Source organism: Muscardinus avellanarius (assembly GCF_963383645.1).
Source record: "Muscardinus avellanarius genome assembly, chromosome: X".
In the NCBI taxonomy this organism is placed as follows: Eukaryota; Metazoa; Chordata; class Mammalia; order Rodentia; family Gliridae; genus Muscardinus; species Muscardinus avellanarius.
This window is the reverse complement of record NC_137792.1, coordinates 51202546-51213085: the sequence shown is the minus strand read 5'-3', so window position 1 is coordinate 51213085 and position 10540 is coordinate 51202546.

The window sequence follows — 10540 nt, the reverse complement described above, 5'->3', positions numbered from 1 at the left end:
CCCTCTGGGCCTCCTAGAAGACCCTAGGGAACCCATCCCCTTTCCCAATACCACTTTCAGGCAAGTAGACTGGGAGGGTGGCACCCTGCTTCCCACCCTCCCACACACACACACCCCCGTGCCAAACCCTGCGGGCTGCTCCACATCAACAATGTCCTGTTGATTTCAGTGAGTCCTCTACTTTCCCATGCGGAAGGGATGTGGGGCTCAAGGGCCCCAGGTCCTGACCCCGCACCAGTGTTGTTGAGCCATGAGAAGTAAGAAGGACCCCTTTGGGACCCCACTCACTGCCGTCAACCAGAAATCAGTGAGCCTGGCAGTGGCAGGTCACTCCCTTCTGAAACTCAAGTCCCCATTATTCCCTTTTCTTTGCTCCCTCCAAGATCCCATGGTTCATCCCTTGCCTCTGTCACCACACCCTCCAGGATAGCCAGCCAAGATCTTTGTCCCAGGGGATAGCCTTCCTGTCATAGAAGCGACCAGATGGGGCCCAGGATCTGATGGAGCTCCATTGAGTGTGTCCTTTCCCTGACATTGGGAGTCCCAAAGAGCCCTGAGGGAAATCGCATCCTATTTCCTCCCCTTGCCCTCTCACTCACTCGCCTTCTCTCCTCCTCCATTCTAATTTATTGTATTCCCTATTTGTTGCAGTCTGGGTTGCCAATGTAAGCAACCCTGCCAGCATGGCAGGCAGCCAGGCACGATCCCTCTGGCTCTCTAGCCTCTGAGCCCGTAGGCCCAGCTCCCATGGGTGCCAACCCCTCACCCCCGCCAGCTTACACTGCCAGCCACCACTGGGGGGCATGCTCTGCCTGCCAGGCGGGAGTGAGGGCACTGTGTTCCCAGCTTAGTGCCAAAGAGGGCTCCCAGGGGGTGCTGTCTCTGCCAAGCCAGCCCTCACTGAGAGGGAGACCCTACCGCCGCCGCCGTGTGCCTTTCTGGGCCCTCAGCCCTTGGGCCGGGCGCCCCTCTCAGTCCCCTCAGTAAAAACCTCCCATGGAAAATGCTCTCCTGCCTCCCTGCCTCTGTGTCTGGTAGAAGTTCAGGGGACAGCAGAACCAAGAGGGCAAGAGGTTAGCTGCAGGGACAGGGTACGTTTGGGAAAGGAGTGGGCCTAACTCCCCAAGTCCCTCAGAGAGAAGTCACCTCAGCTACCACCCCATCCTACCTAAAGACACAGTCCAGCGCCTTCTCTGGCTGACTTTAACTGTTGAAATGCCCTTGGGTCACATTCACAGGGCACCGGGGAGGTGGGGCCAGCAATGAATTTCACTAAAATATTGAGTAAGCCACGCGTAGTGGCACATGCTTGTAATCCCCACGCTTGGGAGGCTAAGACAGGAGAATCGCACAGGTTTGAAGCCAGCCTCAGCTACTTAGTAAGGTTCTCAGCAACTTAGTGAGACCCTGTTTCCAAAATTTAAAAAATATAAAAAATAGGTCTGGGAGTATAGCCTGGAGGTAGAAAGCCCCTGGGTTCCACCCCCTAGTACCACCAAATAAAATAAAATATTGGGTAAGGCAAAGGAGAATTCTGGGCCTACTACTAGAGAAAGGGGACCCATAGCCTGGCCCGTGCATGAGGAGCATTGAGAGGGATACCATGGAAAACCAGTGAACAGCCAACAAGAGGGGGAGGCAGCAAGCAGGTAGATTGCCACCCAGGCCCATCAGCCAGGGGCAGCAGGGAAGAAGTAACAGCCTTGGTTGGGTCACAAGGCAGAGGTGCTGCTGCTTCAAACCCTTCTAGGGAGAGGGCCACACTTGTGCAAAGGCTCAGGGGTGAGATGTGGGGTGCTGAGGTCTAGTACAAAGAAAAGAGAGGCTAGCTGGTGAGGGAGTCTGGACTTAGCCTTAAAGAACCAGAAGACCACTGAAGAGTCCTCTGTGGGATAGAAACAGCATCAGGTTCTGCCTGAAGCCGGTCATGGGGCTGCGCGTGAGCCATTGCTGGAGGGAGGCCAGAGCACGTTGCTGCTGGGAATGGAAGAGGCTACAGCAGCAGGACCAAGCTCAACAGAGAACCACACAGCCCAGCGCTCCCACCCCTGCCTTGTACCAAAGAAAGTGGAGAACAACCTTCTGGTCAAACATTTACACATGAATATCCATAGCAGCCCAAGTGTCCACCGACAGCTGGATGAACAAAATGTGGCACATCAATCCATATAGTACAATATCCAGCCATAAAAGGCAATGAAGCTCCACTGAGCGTGAGCCTTGAAAATGTGGTGCTGACGGAGAGAAGCCAGATGCAGAAGGCCGCATATTATGTAATTCCATTTCAATGAAAGATCCAGAATAGGCAAATCCATAGAGACACAAAGCAGATCAGTGGCTGCCAGGGCCTGGGGGTGGGAGAAAGTGAGGAGGGATTGCTTAATGGGTATAGAGTTTCCTTTGGGGGAAGATGATGAAAATGTTCTAGAACTACAGACATGACGATTGCACAACACTGAATTTACCAAATGCCACTGAACTGTGTACTTTATTATTTATTTATGGGAGTGTTTTGGTACTGAGGATTGAACCCAGGGGTTTCTTTTCCCTCTCTCTCTCTCTCTCTCTCTCTCTCTCTCTCTCTCTCTCCCTCTCTCCCTCTCTCCCTCTCTCCCTCTCTCTCTCTCTTTGCAGTACAGGGATGAAACCCAGGGGCATTCTACCTCCAAGCTATACTCGAGCCCTATTTTTTTTGGTGTGGTACTGGGGGTGGAACCCAGGGGCTTTTCTACCCCCAAGCTACACTTTCAGACTTATTTTATATTTTATTTGGAAACGGTCTCACTAAGTTGCTGAGAGCCTCACTAAGTAGCTGAGGCTGGCTTTGAACCTGTGTGATCCTCCTGTCTCAGCCTCCCAAGCGCAGGGATTACAAGCATGCGCCACCACGCCTGGTTTAACCCAGGGGTTTTCTACTACTGAACAACATCCCCAGACCTCTTATTTTTTTTATCTTTTTTTCCAGTACTGGGGATCAAACCGAGGGGCATTCTATCTCCAAGCTACACTCCCAGCACTATTTTCCATTCTTTATTCTGAAACAGGGTCTCACTGAGTTACAAAGGGCCTCACTGTCTGCGAACCGCAATCCTCCTGTTTCAGCATCCCAAATGCTGGGATTACAAGGGTGTGCCACCATTCCTAGCTATTTTTTTAATCTTGAAACAGGGTCTCACTCAGTTGAGGAGGCTGGCCTCAAACCTGCAATCTTTCTGTCTTAGCCTCTCAAGTACTGGGATGACTGGCATGCACCACCACTACTGGCTGAACTGTGCACTTTAAAGGAATTTATGTTATGTGAATTTCACCTCAAAAAATAAGTAGATTTTTATAGATGGATAGATTTGTACATACTAGATTGGTAGATGATAGCTATGTAGATGATGGATTGATGAAAAGATAAATTGATAGCCAGTAGACTAGATAATTGATACATAAATGGGATGAATAGACAAGATAGATAGATAGATGATAGATAGATAGATAGATAGATAGATAGATAGATAGATAGATGATAGATAGATGATAGATAGATAGATAGATAATGAGGGAGAAAAACAAGCAATGCCCTTGCCTCAGCCGAGGCAAGGCATGCTAAAACCTAAAACCCTGGAGGGATCTGCCAGCTAGAAGAGTTGAGGTGGCCCCTGGGTTTTGCCTTGGAGAATAGGGTGGGCCACAGTACCCTTGGCAGGAGAGGGGGCGCTAAAGGAGGGGTAGGTCTGGGGAGAAGGTGTAGCCCCTATAGGGCTAGTGAGCAGGCTACTGGTGTGGGAGTTGGAGGTCATCAAGGGGCAGGGCTTAGCAGAGAGATTGGTCAAACTTGACATTGCAGTGTAGCCAGCCTGGGAGGAGGTGCTTGGCTTCTGATTGGGGTTGGGGAGAGACTACATTTCTGTGGCATTTTGAGGTTAGAATTTCTTCCTGCTCCCAGTTTGGGCTGGAAGTTATCTTTCCACCTCTCCTCAAGATTGTGGAAGTCATCCCAACCTGATAACAAATCCCCTCTTTTACTAGGTACCGTGACATACAGCTATAATCCCAGTATTTGGGAGGCTGAGATCACAGGTTCATGGCCAGCCTCTACAACTTAGGCTCTCAGCAACTTAGCAAGACCCTAAGTTTCCAAATAAAAAAATTAAAAGGGCTGGGATGTAGCTTGGAGGTAAGCCACTGGCTTCAATCCCCAGTACTCTTCCCGAAAAAAAGTCCCTTATTTTTAAAACTTACATAACAAATGGGCCTACAGTCTACCACTAAACTCCAATTGACATAAAAGGAAAGAGACATGCCTGGCAAGTAATGTCCCAAAGGAAACTAGTGGAGAGAAGGTAATAGTGGACAATCTCTTTCTGTCTGTCTGTCTGTCTCTCTCGCTCTCTTTCTTTTGTGATACTGGGGAATGGAACCCAGGGGCTTTCTACCTCCAGGTTACACTCCCAGACCTATTTTATATTTTATTTGGAAACAGAGTCTCACTAAGTTGCTGAGAGCCACACTAAGTTGCTGAGGCTGGCTTTGAACCTGTGTGATCCTCCTGTCTCAGCCTCCCAAGTACTGGGATTACAGGGGTGTACCACCACGCCCAGCTTCTCTCTCTCTCTCTCTCTTTTTTTTAATGAGGTACTGGGGATGGAAGCCAGGGGCATTCTACCTCTGAGCTACATGCCCAGCCCTATTTTTATTCTTTATTTTGAAACAGGGTCTCACTGAGTTGCAAAGGGCCTCACTAAGTGGCTGAGGCTGTCCACAAACCACGCACGCTCCTCCTATCTCAGCTTTCCAAATGCTGGGATTACAAGCATGCACCACCACACCAAGCTCTAAAATCATTATTAGGGATTAAAGAGGTGGTTGCCTAGTGACAAGTCATTCCTAAGTGTTAACCATTCTTTTTTTTTTTTTTTTTTTTTTTTTTTTGCGGGTCTGGGGATGGAACCCAGAGGCATTTGACCTCCGAGCTACGCCCCCTGCCCAATTTTTTATTCTTTATTTTGAAACGGAGTCTCACTGAGTTGCAGAGGGCCTCACTAAGTAGCTGAGGCTGTTCCCAAACCGCAACCCTCTGGTCTTAGCCTCCCAAATGCTGGGATTACAAGCGTGCACCACCACGCCCAGCTCACATGTTAACCATTCTTAACTTGTGTTCGCCTGCCTAATGATAGGGCCCTCCTAAAATATAAAATGAATATAAAATGAATATAAATGAATATAAAATATCAGTAAAATTTTAAATAAATTAATGTTTAATAAAAACTAATAAATTATCTTCCACAATAAATTATTCTACCTGTCATTGGAATTGGTAGTTCAAGCAGACAAAACCAGTTAGGATATAGAAGATTTGAACTAGCCTGATTTCATGGACATTCAAAACCTATACACTATGCATTCTTTTCTAGTTCACCTTAAACATTTATTAAAACTCACCATGTCCTACACCACAAAACAAATTTCAACAAATAGATAAAATTAGTATCATACAGCACATATTTTATTTTTTGGCAGTACTGGGGGTGGAACCCAGAGGCATTCTACCTCCATGCTATACCCCTCAGCCCTATTTTTTATTCTTTAATTTGAAACAAGTTTTCACTAAATTGCAGAAGTCCTCACTAAGTAGTTGAGGCTGGCCTCGAACCATAGTCCTCCTTTTTTAGCCTCCCGAGTACTGGGATTACAAGCATATACCACCACACCCAGCCAAGGCATAGTCTACCTTCGAGCTATACCCCCATCCATATATTTATTCTTTATTTTGAAACAGGGTCTTATTGAGTTGCAAACCTCCCAAATGCTGAGATTACATATTCTTGAGCTGCAGTAGATAGAAATCAATTATTTTTCTTTTGCTTGAAACGGTCTCACTGAGTTGCAAAGGGCCTCACTAAGTAGCTGAGACTGTCCGCAAACCACAATCCTCCTGTCTCAGCCTCCCAAATCCTGGGATTACAAGCATGTACCACCATGCCCAGCCAGTAGAAATCAATTTTTAAAAACCTAAAATGAGCCAGGTATAGTGGCACACACCTGTAATCCCAGTGCTTGTGAGACTGAGACAGGAAGATTGCAGGCTTGAGAACAGCCTCAGCAACTTAAGACTCTCATTAACCTCGTGAGATCCTGTTTTAAAACAAAAAAAAAAAGAGGGGTGTGGCTCAGATAGAATGCCCTGGGCACAAACTACCACAAAATAACTAAAAGGAAGCCCTTTTATTTTGGAAATTTATTTTTTATATATTTGGGAATTGAAGCCAGAGGCACCCTACCTCTGAGCTGCACCAATACCCTTTTAATAATTGTGTTTTGAAACAGATTTCAGTAGACTTCTGAGAGTATCACTAAGTTACTGAGGCTGTTCTCCAACCTGTGATCCACTTATCTCAGCCTCCCAAGTACTGACATTACAGGTGTACTGCACTTGGCCTGTTTTATTCCTCTCCTTTTCGTGTGTGTGTGTGTGTGTGTGTGTGTGTGTGTGTGTGTGTGTGTATTACTGGAGATCGAACCCAGAGGCATTCTACCTCTGAGCTACACCCTCAGGCCTATTTTATTATTTTATTTCTTATTTGGAAACGGGGTCTAAGTTGTGGAAGGTCTTTCTAAATTGCTGAGGCTGGCCTTGAATCCAAGATTCTCCTGTCTCCACCTCCCAAGTACGGGATTATAGGCATACACTACCATGCCCGACACTGTACAATATGTTTTGGGTCTTTGCGGGGTGGGCAGTACTGGGAATTGAACCCAGAGGCATTCTACATCTGAGCTACACCCCCAGACCAATTTTATTTTCTATTTGGAAATGGGCTCACTAAGTTGTGGAGGGCCTTAGTTAGTAGCTGAGGCTGGCTACAAAACTGCGATCCTCCTGTGTCATCCAAATATTGAGGTTACAGCCGGGCATGGTGGCGCACGCTTGTAATCTCAGCACTTGGGAGGCTGAGACAGGAGGATCGCACAGGTTCAAAGCCAGCCTCAGCTACTTAGTGAGGCTCTCAGCAACTTAGTGAGACCCTGTTTCCAAATAAAATATAAAATAGGGCTGGGAGTATAGCCAGGAGGTAGAAGGCCTCTGGGTTCCACCCCCAGTACCAAAAAAACAAAAAAACAAAAAAAAAATATTGAGGTTACATGCATGTGTCACCATGTCCACCATAAAAATATGTTTTGAAATTAGGTAATATTTTTCAGATTTGTTTCAGTCATTTGCATCTTTTTTTTGTACTAGAGGTTGAACTCAGATGCATTCTACCTCTGAGCTATAACCCCAGTCCTATTTTATTTTTTATTTTTGAAACAAGGTCTTGGTAAATTGCTGAGGCTGGTCTCCAACCTGCAATTCTCCTGTCTCAGCCTCCCAAATACTGGGATTACAGGTGTGTACCACCATGGCTGGATGCATTTTTTTTTATAGTGGTGGGTATTGACTTGCACATCTTGACTTGCACATGGTATGTATGTAAGCAGAAAACCAAAAAACATCCACAAAGACAATACTTTTGTTTTTTTCTGTGGTACTGGGGGTTGAGCCCATTGACATTTTACCTCCTAGGTACTACACCCCCAGACCTATTTTTTACTTTTTATTTGGAAACAAGATCTTGTTAGGTTGCTGAGTCTCACTACATTGCTGAGGCTAGCCTTGAACCTGTGATTCTCTTGTCTCAGCCTCCCAAGTACTGGGATAAGTGTGTGCTACCACACCCAACTCTCCAAAGACAATTTTTAGGCTTATACCAAAGTTTAAAAGGTCATGTGATATAAAATTAGCATACAGCCGGGCATGGTGGTGCACACTTGTAATCCCAGTATTTGGGAGGCTGAGATAGGAGGATCCAAGTTCGTGGACAGCCTCAGCTACTACTTAGTGAAGCCCTTTGCAACTCAGTGAGACCCTGTTTCAAAAGAAAGAATAAAAAATCAGGCTGGGAGCCTGGTGTGGTGGTGCATGCTTGTAATCCCAGTATTCAGGAGGCTGAGACCAGAGGATCGCAGTTCACAGACAGCCTCAACTACTTAGTAGCCCTTAGAGGCCCTCCGCAACTTAGTGAGACCCTGTTTCAAAATAAAGAATAAAAAATAGGGCAGGGAGTATAGCTCGAAGGTTTAATGCCCCTGGGTTCCATCTCCAGACCCGCAAAAAAAAGAAATAAAAAGAAAAATCAGGCTGGGGGTGTCACTCAGAGGTTAAATGCCCCTGTGTTCCATCCCCAATACCACACACACACACACACAAAAAAAAAAAATCAACACACAGCCAGGAGTGGTGGCGCACGCTTGTAATTCCAGCATTTGGGAGGCTGAGACAGGAGCATCATGGTTCGCAGACAGCCTCAGCTACTTAGTGAGGGCCTCTGCAACTCAGTGACACCCTGTTTCAAAATACAGGATTAAAATCTAGGGCTAAGAGTGTAGCTCAGAGGTAGAATGCTCCTAGGTTCTATCCCCAGTACCATACACACACAAAAAAAATCCTCTTACAAAAATCCATTGTAGCCGGGCGTGGTGGCGCACGCTTGTAATCCCCGCGCTTGGGAGGCAGAGACAGGAGGATCGCGCAGGTTCGAAGCCAGCCGCGCGCGCTGGTTTAGGAGACCCTGTTTCCAAAAATGAAAATGTAAAAATAGGTCTGGGAGTGTAGCTCGGAGGTAGAAGGGCTTCCAGGAACCCCAGTACCACCAAAAAAAAAAAAAAATCCATTGTAGCTGGGCATGGTGGTGCATGCTTGTAATCCCAGCATTTGGGAGGCTGAGATCAGAAGATCACGATTCAAGGCCGGGCGTGGTGGCGCATGCTTGTAATCCCCGCACTTGGGAAGCTGAGACAGGAGAATTGGACAGGTTTGAAGCCAGCCTCAGCTACTTAGTGAGGCTCTCAGCAACTTAGTGAGACCCTGTCTCCAAATAAAGTATAAAATAGGTCTGAGAGTATAGCCTGAAGGTAGAAAAACCTCTGGGTTCCACCCCCAGTATCACCAAAAATAAAAAAGATCACTGTTCATGGACAGCCTCGGCTACTTAGTGAGGCCCTTTGCAACTCAGTGAGACCCTATTCAAAATAAAGAATAAAAAATGGAGCACGGAGTATAGCTTGGTCGAATGCCCCTGGTTCCATCCCCAGACCTGCAAAAAAAAAAAATCCATTGTTTTTTCTATATACCAGCAACATACAGCCAGATGTGCAGCCCCCCCCCCAGCTGATTTTCAGCCTGGCCACTTACTAGCTGTGCAACTTTGCACAAGTTGGGGACACCTCAATGTCCCCACCTGTAACCTGGGGAAAACAACCAAAATGAGCCCTGCTCCTGGGGCCATTGGGAGGACTATCCATAGGAGAATTTGTCTCTGAATAGTGCTGGCACTCCAGTTCATGAAAGGTTAGAAATGCCCTCGTGCCCCACTGACAGGAGAGCACTGCCTGTCCGCACCTTCTCCAGCCCTCCTCTGCACCTGCTGAGGCCAGCAAATGACAGCAGCGGCCTGCTCTATGCCACCAAGCAAAAGGGCGGGCAGGGAGGGGCTGGGCTGCCAGGCAGGGCCCGCCAGGACGAGTTAAGCTGAGCACCATTGCATTGTGGGGAGGGAGGCTGGGGCTCCGCTGGGACACACTCCTGGTACTGCAGCTGCTCCTCAGCCTGTCGGTGGCCCTCTCAGGTAGGCAGGAACTGGGACCGGTGTGGATACAGGCTGCACAGCCACTGGGCTGAGGGACACCTCCTTAGGGCATTCTAAGGCCAAAGAGAAGACGGGATCTGTAAAGCCAACTAGCTGAAGTCAGGTGAGGGTCCTCGAGTCCAGACGAGCCCTACAGAGGTACCTCCCGACGCCTGGGGCACTGTGTCTCCCAGGTAGGTAGGGCTGGAGCTAAGAGGTGGGGAATCGGGCTTCTGACCCCAAGTGGGAGAGCTGGCGCCAGCCCCGGGAAGGGTGCAGGGTAGTAAAGCTGCCTGCCTGACTCCCTGCCCCCACAGTCACCCAACCGGCCCAGCCGCTGCCACTGAACATCACAGAGAATACAGAGACCCCCAGCCCAGCACACCTGCCCTGCCCGGTGGGTCCTGAGGCTAGTGGCCCCGAGTACCCTATGAGGGTAGCAGAGGAGCCAGCTATTGGCCAGCTCTAACCATGGAGGGGACCTGGACCCACCCTCAGAGGCTGTTTCCCTAGGGGGAGGGGAGCAGCCAGCCACCAGTTGCACTGTGACACTAAGAGTGGGCCCTCTTTGCCTCAGCCCCCTCTCGTGCAGCACACCCCACTACCATGCCGTACCTAGCACAGCTTTGCCAGCCCCCTGGGGCAGGGCTGGGTGGGGATAGTTTTATTCCAGGCCAGGGGGAGGGGGAGCAGGTCCTATGCATGGACCTCCTTTGTCAGCACCTCCTCTGCCCCTGGCCCAGACAAAGGCCAGCATTGAGGGCCCAGACTGGCACTTCGGCCAGGCACCAAGGCCAGCAAGGCCGAAGCTGGCATTTTCAGGGGGCTGGGACCTCTGGCCCTGTGACGGGGGCTCTGAGGTCCACCCTGTGCCCTTCACAGGGACC